Source organism: Zea mays, chromosome 6 (genome assembly GCF_902167145.1).
Source record: "Zea mays cultivar B73 chromosome 6, Zm-B73-REFERENCE-NAM-5.0, whole genome shotgun sequence".
Classification (NCBI taxonomy): domain Eukaryota; kingdom Viridiplantae; phylum Streptophyta; class Magnoliopsida; order Poales; family Poaceae; genus Zea; species Zea mays.
The window spans coordinates 30,782,023-30,794,296 of NC_050101.1; the positions used below are offsets into that span (position 1 = coordinate 30,782,023).

Consider the following 12,274-nt stretch of genomic DNA (forward strand, 5'->3'; position numbering starts at 1 on the left):
ATCTTCGGAATCTTCACCACCACTATCCACATCATAACTGTCGCTGTCATCAGTATCTTCAGATAAACCTTCTAAAATCTCTTTGGTGATTTTTTCTGTATTGGTCTTCGACATTGCTACAAGAAATCCTAGGTTTTTCTCTTCAGAGAGACTCAGCTTCATCTCGGCACCAGCCTTCTTATCTTCAGACATCTTCGAAAATGCTAAAAAACTGCTTTCAAAGTCGAAGCTTAAAGACTTAAAAAGCCGAGCAAGTGTTGGTGCGCATGAGCTAAAAATTGAGTAAGCAAGAGCAGATGGCAAGAAAGCGTACCAAATGAGCTTGTGGTATGCTCTTATTTATACGCCCAGCGCATTGAAAATTAGTAGACCCCGCTTGTCAGTGAATGTTGCTATTCTAGCAAAGGAAAGGTGTTTTTTCGGACCTTCGGCTTAAGGCCTTCGTCCATGTCACAATCTAAATTTATCATTCTAATAAATTAATATTGCGAGGGGCTACTGTTGGGGGCCTTCGGCTTCCGAAGGTCCTCAAAAACATGATTTAACGATGTTTCTGGAGTATAATGTGTGAACAGGTATCTTCGGACTCGAATCAGTACCACAGTGGGAGAAGCCCAAAGAATACGAAGGTTGACATAGCGCCGAAGGTGTGAGCAGGAAAGCTTCGGCGTGATAGCAGAAAAGGAAACCGACTTAAAGATGAAAAGGCTATTTAGACCTTGGTGGAGTACTATAGAATTACTACCAAATGTAAAGGGCATGGGTGTAATTTTATATGGGCTGTGTCCCGCGCCTATAAATAGGTGAACAGTGCCCCCGTACTGTTCACGCTGACTTGGCATTTGCTTTTGCGTCACGCTTGTACTATTACCTTCTTTGAAGCCGAAGGTACATCTGTAATTTGATATCATTTCTATTTTTTCCATAATAATAAGATAGAAATGAGTTGGCAATAATATATATAATTGTTTACGTTATCCTTTATATTTCATATGTTTTCTTCTTCATTATTATGTGCTGTGTTTATGAAGGTATGTCCTTCATAACCTTCGTCCGAAAATCATTATATCCTCAAGGGAAATAATGCTTCGAAGGACGAAGGACTTTAACGCTTAACATTTCTTGTGTTGCCTTGTTCTTAATTCATAGCATTTGAGAACAAGTCCCCAACAATTAAAAAAAGCAAGTTTTGCACTAAAAGAATCACAGCTCAAATATAAAACAATGAAACAAAGGCAAGCATCAAATAAACAGGGAGAAAATCTGATAGAGGCAAAAGTGCCACTTAAGTATGCATCATTCAGATTCATGTGCCCCTTCTCCTACCTTCATTTTCAACCACCTTAAAATCACAACTATCACCTATTCACTGGAACTTGTGAAATGTAGAAATGGTGGATACAAAAAGGGTGAAATGGTCATTGAAAAGCTATATTACTTTACAATGCAAGGATTTCTACAAGAGGGTGCTTGGGCTACATAAAATATTTTGATGCACATTTCACAAACTTCACTGGTGGTGTGGAGACAATTGAGAACTGTGTTTGTTTGCATGAGGAGGATCATGGGATCCTTTGGAAACACCAAGACTGGAGAACTGGTTTAGCAGATGTAAGGCGGTCAAGGAGGCTCACTGTTTCATTTATCTGTATAAGCTGATTAATGTTTTAATGTTAGGAAGTAAGTACCATTTACCTACAATACCCAATATATATATTATATCTATATAAGCTGATTAATATTAGACCATCCACTGATTAATACTACTATCTGCTAGTTATTTAATTACTGGCATGTGATGGGGCTACATCTGTAAGTGGACTGACTTCTTTGCCGAGACGACCACAGCCATGCAGAACCAGAGCCAAACGCTTTATGATGATGTGATAAAACACTAAGTGAGCCAATTCAGACATGTAGCACGAGACATGTATTTCAAGGACTTGAAAAGATTGCAACTATCTTTTGAGAAGCGCAAACCAATTTTCTGAATGTCAAAATATTTAGAACCAATTTTTATTAACAAAAGCTTATTAAAACTTTGACCAGAAACCATGCAGTATGTGTCTGACTACTGTACTAAGTTTAAGTTCTTTATTGTGTCGTTACTTTTGAATCTATGATCCATTGGTCACACACTGATGCCTTGATTCAGTACCATCCACCAATTGTTAATGTTGGATACAAAGGGAATCAAACACTAAGATAACATTTATATCAAATTTTGTTTTAGCTCCACCGTCCTTAACAGACATGAACTTGGATTACTATTGTATCTGAATTTTGAGTTTCCCTGGACCTAATTAGATATCCTAATTTGTTTCAATTCTTTTGTGTTTCTAGAGACAAATTAACATCCTATACCATGGCCTCTCTGCCTTGTTCACAAATAAAGTTAAGCAAAGTACTTGTCAGGAGGAAGTTTCATGAGAGTGGACAGACCAATTTGCCAAGGCCTCTTCACTGGAAACCCTTGCGACCAGGCCGTTTTGAAAATCTTGTGTTGCAATGCACCAAGAATTTGTCATGGGAAACATCTCTTCCATATGCCTCTGCAGAGGATGATGCCAGTATCATCAAGGGAACAGGTGTTGTTGAACCTATTGATACAGAAGAAGCTCCACAGATTCCAATCCTCCAGAGTGATGAAGATGTTGTAGAGGTGAAGAATGAACCTTCTTGGCATCTTAAGGCATTTAAATTGGCAATGTGGCTAGTAGGGCCTTCAATCCTGTTGGTTACGGGTATAGTTCCAACTTTATGGCTGCCATTGTCTTTAGTGTTTCATGGTCCCAACATCGCTGGCCTTCTATCTCTAGTCGGACTTGACTTCATTTTTAATATGGGAGCAATGTTGTTTTTCCTTATGGCTGATGCATGCAGCCGTCAAGAGAACAGTATTTTTGACCTGAAAAGGTAGATACCAATTTCCTACAGGTTCTGGAATCTGGCTGCTACCATAGTAGGCTTTGTGGTTCCATTTGCCCTGTTTTTTGCATCTCGCAGGGGCACTCTACAGCCACAACTACCATTCATTCCATTTGGAGTGCTGCTTGGACCATATCTTTTACTCCTATCTGTACAGATGTTCAGAAAGGGTTGTTCACCTAATATCTACCAATATAGAATGAGATATTCCACTCAATAGCTTATCATATTGCCTAGATCATACACCATACAGGAGAAATGCTAAACAACATTTGAAGATTTTAGTTGTGTGTGGTGAAAAGCAAAGAAAAAAGTTGATGTGAGTACTGATGAAGACTAACAATACTACAGATGACACAACCAACATGCTATTACAGAAAACAACACACAGATGAGATCCGTGCGTACCTGGTATACCAGACGATGGAGAGCGTCGAGCCACATCTGTGGGTTGTTGGGGCGTACACACTTGACATCTTATAGGTCCGCCCTGGATGATCTGCACACTGAAACTACAAGTTCTAAGAAGACGTCCACCTTTAACGTTGATGTGTCGGCGTGTCGCAACGGACCAGGACACAAGGGGCCTATTTGGTTCAGCGATGGGAGGAGTGAGGGAAAGGCAGAAGGAGGAGGCGAGGATGGTCGGACCGGCGGAGGAGGCGAGCGAGGCGAGGATGCGGGGCTGCCGGTGGATGGATGGAGGGATGGAGCACGGGAGGGCGGCGGGCTGCCGGCAGGATGCAGGGTGAGGTGCGACCGCGAGCGGATGTGGGGCGGATGCGGAGGCGCGGCAGAACCATGTGGGTGTGAACGCCTACAGTAGTAACATAAGGAAGGGAAGGGCATGCTTACATGTAGCACAAGTTATATGTTAGAGACTGCAGAGCATCTGCGGTGAACTTGTTGTCATCTCGTAGCACATGGTAATGCGTAGGACGACTTGTTCCCTGCAATTCCACGAGCAGTTATAATCTTCAGATTCCTTATTTGGGGGGAAAATGTCTGAATTAGTTGTAACATGCTACACACATACCTTGGCCCCAGCATGGCTGCACAGGAAGAAATCAAATTCTGTTGGGTGGCAGATATTATTATCAACTACGGTGCCTGCAAATTCCATAAACGTTTCAGCAAAAGCATTGTAAAAAAACAGCAAATGCGCCTGCATCCCTAACCAGCTCGAATATTCCCACTCTTGTCCACGTATTGGCAAAAAATAACACCAACTGAATTATGTAGAAAGTGTTTTTTAAAGATAGCGTTGATTTTGTAACCATTGATATGGTAATGTTATAAATCTATGCTCAAAATCTACTGTGAAGCATTTCCTCCTTCGCCATCACCTAAAAGTAAGAATAGAAACAAAGTAGAGCGTTTTCACTAAGTAGAACCAAGGTACACCCTGTTGGAAATAATCATGTCCAGGTGCATGTTAGTGTCTAGGTTCATAATATTTACTTTAGCTAAATTTCAGCATGGAGTAATAGGTAATAATAGGCTGATTAGTTGGGTAATATTCTGCATTTATTAGGGGCCATCACAGCCTGATTTGTAGCTCACATTAGCTATATTTATTAATAGAAGAGAAAACCAGAAAAGGTTAAGTCATCCTAGCCACCAAAACACTTGTGCTCTTGTGTGATACTCTGTTCCTGTGTCCTGTTGAAGGCTTTAGGCCTATCACACCCTCCAAATTGAATATAAGTCATTTTATATTTTCATACTTTTTAAGTGTAAATCATCAGAGTTTCCAGGCAACTGGCCATAATTTTATTCTCCACGCTTATGCCATTTTTTTCTTGAACATATAGGAAAGCTACATATCATTTCATTAAAAGAAAAGTAGAGTAGAGTACAAATGAAGTATAACGCACACCTCAGTCCCACCACCAACAAAGCTACATATTACAGTAACTCAGGATACAAGAGAAGAACGACCTCAGGTAAAGGGATTAAGTCACCCCCTCATCATATTGCCTATATCAAGGGCACGCTTATGCCTTTGCTAACTGAATGCTATCACCTATGGTGGGGGTATCTTTTGCAATATGTAATAAGTGCACGGCAGTAATACCACTTCAATACTTCCTCAGTTCATATGCACAAATCTAAAACAACTTATGTTCAGAATCAGAGGGAGTAGGTACACAAATTAAATGGTCATTTTTTGGGGACAGTTCCTTAGCTTACATTATGGATAGTTTCTTGTATCTTTGTTTTAGGCCTCCTTAGGAGGGTTTCCTTGTAACTGAGTCCATTTTAGACTATTTCTATTTTCTTCTTAATATAATGACGGGCAGCTTTTCTGCACTTTCGATAAAACAAAAAATTAAATGGTCATCAATCTCGAACATGGTACGGTTTGTAGTCCAGCTGTAGGGAACTCGATTTCCTGTATATGCATCACAGCCTCTTAATAGTTGAGACACACACAAAATAAAAAGAATTCAATTAAATTATCAGTTTGAAGTGAACCAGTAGCTGTTTTCCATCCTTGAAAGCTGATTCAGCAGCTTCTTTAGCCTGAAATCACTACATGTGTATCCCATTAGTCATGCAATCTACTATGAAAGATTTTCGTCTGTTCGAGTAGTACATCTCACGTCGATGGGCGATTGGTGCACAACTGTCTACACGAACAAAATAGGCGATCCAAGATCGAAATCGAAGAGGGCGGCGGAAATCAAAAGACATGCAGGCAAGGTTGTCGCCGTCACACACAACGTGAAACCACGTGCACGGGTCCACCAGGTTTGGGTCCCAGTCCGTGAGCGCGCCAAACTACTCAAGTGGTAGCAAGTGCCTGATGTTAATTGAGTGAGTGAGTGAGAGTGTCTTCTCGGTTACCTTGTTGCAACCCGGCACGAGATCCTGCAGCGGCTTCATCCGCTAGCTGATCTTCTCCCTTCTCACATGAATTATCCATAAGAAGCAAGGAAAAAACTCAACACACGAATCTCTGTAGCCAGCAAGGATGACGATGCAAAGAAATAATAGTGCAACAGAGCCTTAGGGAAATGTACCCTCTCCACGAGGTTGTGACAGTCCATCGCCTCGCCATGCCTTGCTCGCCACGCCTTGCCCAGACATGGATGTAGTCCTTGGGCAGCTAGGGGGGCTTCATTGCGCTGTCCTTCCCCTGCTTCTTTCCACCATTCTCGGGTTGTCCTCCATGCCACCACGCTTGGTCGATCTGCACCGCTTCCCATTGTATTCTTCCTGTAGAGAACACAACCAGAATGAAATATTTTGCCCCAAACCTAAACCGCCTAGGGAATTAAGGGAACCAAATTGCCGCCATGACAATGCAGTTGAGGAAGGGGTTTCCAGTGTCGATGACGACATCAATCTAGGGTGACCTGAAGGAGCCCGAGAAGCCGTCGCAGGGTATTCCTGTTCCTACCGGCAGCAGGGGAGTTGAAATCCGTGGGTGCGCGGTTGGAGCTCCCAGGCATCGCGCAATCGCCAACTCGTTGTACCCGAAGGCGTCGACGACGGAGTCGAAGTCGGTGGCTGGAGCGAGCGACATCGCCAGGTGGGTGTTTTGGTTTACCTATCCCACCCAGATCTGGCAGGAGTAGCGAGGTTTGGGAGGAGGACATACCGGGATCGAGGCGTAGAGGTGGCGCTCCGGCGGTGACCAGGGCACCAAGGGGCAGGGGCAGACGAAGGCGCAACAACCGGATGCGGAGGAAGAACAGAGACACGAGAGAGATGGACAAATGAGTGCGCGACGACGCGGATGAGGCGGGGATGCTGCTCAGCCAGATCGAGAACCCCGTCCGGCCATGCCAATCGTGGGTGGATCTTGCCTTCCTCGGATTCGATTTCGTCGTCGGCTCGTCGTCGTCTTTGTGCTCACCGGCCAAGATGCGTGTTTCGGCGCCGGCCCAACCATCCCGCCGGCCTACGTCGTTGTGGGCTTCTCAGCGCTGATGAGCATAGGAGGCAGGAGAGGCGACTACGGCGGGTCTGGTGAGGCGTGGGGACGGAGGACTTCGACGCCTTACGGAGGTCCATGGCAAGGGGGAGGGTGCACCCTGCGGTGCAGGTGGAGGTGGAGGCGATGGGAGGCCATAGCGGCGCGGTCGTCGTTGTGACAGAACCTCCCAAGTAATTAGGCCCACCTACAGGGTGTCTGATGTGACTCTCAACCCTTGGCTTACCGATGGTACTGAGAGGACTTGCTCAATGTCAAAAGTAGTTCAACAAGTTGGTTTTACTAACTTGTGACTGCATTGTGAACAAAGGTTGAGTTTAGAGATCGTTTTATCGAGTTGTCTAAACTCACTTTGGTTCAACCCATCTTGAGAAAGTACTTACAAAAACCAAGTTAATTCGACTAGTAACCACCTAATCATCGCTCTAGTCGTGCCTCGATCGTCTCGCGTGTGCTTTTCCAGCATGAGTGATCAAGTCGAGCCGTGACTAGTGCTTGATAAAATGGATTGGTTGCAAAGCCAACATCAACGGATCTCTTCATTGATATTTTACGAGTCTTTATCATTTCTCTTGGACTTGGATTTTCTGGCTAGCCACGGGTCAACTGTGGTGTTGTTCGACATCCGCACTTGTCACGTGTGCTATGAGCTTACTGTAACCACTTGTTGGTAAACCTATTTCTGTGTGTTTTACCCAAGATGGTGCATCTGATTCTATTTGGGTGAAATGGAGTATTTCTGCTCGCTCAACAGACTCAGATAGTACATTATCATCAGAAAAGGCAAACTGCCCACATGGAACCTTATGTGTTCTTCTGGCAGACAGTGTCTCTATTGGTGGGCATTTCTAAATTAGCCTAAGGCGATACATGTTATGTCCACTAGAGAAATGTAATGTACTTGTAACGACGCACCTACGCTCAGGTAAGAAAGGTGAGTTACCATAATGTGTTGCCCTATGGTTAAAGTGTGGCAACGGCGCCTATGCGTGGCTCGGCGCTTAATGATGAGCTGGCCTCCATATAGCAATATATGGGGTATAAACTGTGATAAACTGTCATGTGTGAACTGCATCATTGGGAAATGGGCTGTGATGGAATTTTCTGCAGGTACACTAACCTCGAAAATGTATGTGTAGCTGACGACTAGCAAAATACCGTGAGAGTCGTAAGTATGCCACCGATATAGAACGCTATTGCCACATTATGTTGGCAAAATCAGTGAGGACGTATAGGACAAGCATGCATCCTGATTGTTGCATCATGTTTGTCACCTATACATCCAAAATGCTTCTCTCATCTTTATTCCAGTAACCAGTGATTGTAGAGAATGTGGTGTAATGATGTATTATGAACTTTGGTGAAATAGCTGTCCTCCATTCTTTAGGTGATCTCTTAGGGTGCTTTATGTGCTTGCTCTTGTGCTTGATGTGCCGATAGAAAGTTGGTAATTGATTACCTAAACCCAAAACTAGACCATGTTCTTATTTAGTGAACCATGACCCAAAACTTAAATTTTTCCGTTATCACTCCATGACCAAACACATACAAATAAATGCTTAGATAATTTCTTGTTGTACATAAAGTGTACCCGGACTCGAAACAAGAATCTTAAGTCATATTCCCATCTTAGATCATGCCCTTGTTCGATTGGGACAAGCTGATGTCTCTAATCCAGTTTGCCTGTTCTTAAGGATCGCCATGTTGTTTTACCAACCTAATTTAGGAAAGACATGTCCGATCATTTTCTTGAGTTTGATGCCTTTGGCTTCCCCATACTTATCGAAGGCATACCAACTTAATCTTATAATTGTTTTCCCCTGTATCTAGTCAGATATTGATCCTTGACCTTATGATCTTTACGATGGGCATAGAAATATGTTTGGGACTGAATTAATAGTCTCCCATCGTACTACTTTCATCAAATTTAGGTTATGGCCATGCCCTGTTCATTTCATCGGGCCATGATCTATTTGGCTCTCTACTTGTAACCATCTTTACTGGTGGAGTATCTCTTTGTATATTGTCACCCTTGCCCAAACCATTGGTGTCGCGCGAGATTTCTTATTGGTTACGTCTGGCAATGGTGTTATGACTAAAACCGATGGCACCGTGATGAAACCTAGGACCTCCTGTGGATGCACACACATGGTTGCGCTACTTGGCACCCGCTGGTATCACCGTTAATAGTCATAATCCATTATTAGACTATATCGATATGTTATCTTTACGCAGATTATTCTTACCACGCGAGATTCATTATTGGTGCCAGTTCGATAATGGCGTCTCGATTAATGACTTATGGTACTACGACGAAACTGAGAGCCTCCTGTGAATGTGCACACAGGATTCTGCTGCTTGGCGCATGCTGGTATCGAAGTCTCTAGTCATGATCCATTGTGGAACTACACCGATGTGTGATCTTCCGTGGACTCCTTCCTTGAAACAATTTCTATGTTGTTTGTCAAGTGATCAAGCAACATCTGTCATCTCCGTTTGATCAAAAGGGCATACCACTCTCATGTGTGGTCTTATTTCTTTTGATCTTGGTAGTGACTACTCATACCCGTTCCCTTTACGTCCTTTGTGTAAAGGTGAAGCCTTGGAGCTTTTTAGTGTCAAGAGACAGCTAATTAGCTCTCAGAATGGAGATTGGATTTCCCCTGTTGTTGAGATGCAGGAGTTTGTTCATTCGCTCTCTTATTTAATCCATGTATTCCCTAACCAAGTGGATAATGCGTCTCGCATGAAGAAACAGATGAACAACATGACCAAATAGATTTCCGCTGCAACAATGTTGGTGTGTGTGATTTGTGTTACTTAATCCCGCGATTCTGGTTGAAAGTGGTTTATCCGATGTCCTTGGGGCAATCGGACAGATTCTGTTAAGTTATCTGGTGCACATGCATAGCCGTCTGAGGTCTTTGGGACAAGGACAGGTGCATGTGGGCCCAATAACTTGGAGGTTCTGCCACAGGCTGGTATCGGAGCATAGCCCTTCTTTGCAGATATTATGAGGCATCTTCAAAAGGATTTTCTAAAAGTCTTACCTAGAAACTCTCTTCCTTTCTTACCTAAGTATTATGAAGAGTCTATCTTAAAGACCAGGTAGTAAGAGTGCAACATATAGAAGGTGTGAATCAACTAAGGTTGATTCTGTAATTATACATGCATCATGCTAAGAACCATACTAATTAAATTTTCCCCCTTAGAAAATGCCACCGCGCACAAGGAGAACAGCGCGCAAACACACTGGACCGATTGGTGTGCCGAGTCACCAGCTAGCCCCAAGGCATGAAAATAGTAGTAGCGGAAGCAATGATCCTATAGGGGATCTTGAAGCTGAAGTAAGTCGGCTCCAAGCGGAACTCCGCCGCAGGACGGCTATCTGGGTCGTAGATGGCGACCGCATAAATGAGCTGAGAAGAGATGTCCGCCATCTGCGAGATCAGCTCGCGGACCGGGATTTGGAACTTGACTGGGTTGTTCAATCTTGTTCGCTTGCATGGGACAAGGAGCAAAAAGCTCAAGCTCGAGTAGCCGAGCTCAACTTGACCGTTGAAGAACTACAGACATATTGCAATACCTTACATGAAGAGGTTCATGTATTATATTCGCAACTGCATCCCAATGAGCCTACGAATCCTATTGAGTCGGAAGCCGGACCCTCGCATGTTGCGGGACACGCGCTTGGTGGTGAGTTAGACCTTTTTCAGCCCCCTCCTATGAGGCTGGTCGACAAATCGTCTCCCACACCCGACGACGAGGCCGCCAAGAGCAATGGGAAGCAGGACTAGTGGTGTAGTAGAAGTAGCAGTAGTGTATAATAGGTAATGTATCCTGTTGTAAGAGTTCGAGTCTGTACATTACTCTTTTTGGTAATGTAAAATGGATGGTTTTTCTTTGGCATATCATATTGTTTTCAAATGTTGTTGCCACAGATGCCTTCCAAGACTCGAGCACAGGACGGAGCTGGTACCTCTCGTGGAAGGGAGTCTACCCCAAATCCACCTCCTGTTCCTCCCACACTGACCGAGGCGATTGCCGCCTTAGTGAATGCGACTGCTGATAATACCCGCTTTCTGAGAGAAATGGCGGGCCAACAGCTCCAGCAGCAAGGTGGGCGGGGTTATCAATAGGGCCCCCACGAAACTTCTTACCTGGACTTCTCAGAGACACGTCCACCCTTGTTTGTTAAAGCTGAAGATCCGTTAGAAGCCGATGAATGGCTTCGTGTGATTGAGCAAAAGTTCGGACTGCTGCGATGTTCAGAAACCCAGAAGCCTTTATTCGCAGCCCAGCAACTGCGCGGACCTGCCAGCACTTGGTGGGGTAATTTTGTGGCCGTCCAACCGGCCAATCATCAGATAACTTGGGAAGAATTCAAGGTGGCCTTCCGCGAGCACTATATACCAGAAGGTGTTCTTCACATGAAGCAAGAAGAGTTTATGAAGCTGAAACAAGGAGGGGATACTGTTAACTAGTATCTCAATAAGTTCAATCATTTATCACAATATGCAATCGATCAAGTGAACACTGATCTGAAGAAGAAAAATTGCTTTATGAGAGGATTAAATGATCGACTGCAAAGGAAGATGGCAACCTGCATAGATCTTACTTATGGAAGAGCTGTCAGTACAGCACTGGCAGTAGAAGCGAAGTATGCAAGCGCTGGAAAATCCAAGGGTTTTGGAGGTGACAGGCCTAGTCAGGGCCCGGTGAAGAAGCAACGGTTCGTCATCCGGCCTTCTAACCAGAATCGTTCTTTCGCTCGTCCACCCTCCTTCCCTTTTAAGCAGCCAGTCTTTATTCATCCCAACAATGCCCCTACAACATCAAGTCAGCCGGGTGCCCCAGGCACTCGATTCCCTGCTTTGCCCAGCTCATCAACTGGATGTTTCAATTGTGGGAAATCTGGGCATTTTATCAAGGATTGCCCTTATCCAAAGCAGAACCAGTCAAACAATCAGCAAGGATCTGGTTATTCATCTCAAGCCAAGGGAAATAATATGGGCAAAAATACAAAGAAGACAGCTGGTCCATTACAATCTTTGCCGATCCCAACATGGAAATGGGAAGACATTAGTATGGACTTTATTGTGGGACTACCCAGGACTGCCAAAGGGTATGATTCTATCTGGGTTATCGTTGATCGACTCACAAAGATTGCCCACTTCTTACCTGTCAGGGCAAAGTATACAGTGGCCACTTATGCAGCATTGTACATTGCCCGTATTCTCAGTTTGCATGGTATTCCAAAGACTATAGTGTCGGATCGTGGACCTCAATTCGTATCCAAATTCTGGGAAGAACTTCATAAATCCCTGGGTACCAAATTGCTCCACAGTTCGGCCTATCATCCCCAAACCAGTGGGCAGACTGAGAGGGTCAATCAAATACTTG

General features: G+C 44.1%; 1 pseudogene; it reads left to right on the top strand.

The window, feature by feature from the left end:
* The first annotated feature begins 2,352 nt into the window (after positions 1-2,352).
* LOC103629157 (uncharacterized) lies at positions 2,353-3,035 on the top strand (annotated as a pseudogene).
* Positions 3,036-12,274: the final 9,239 nt, after the last annotated feature.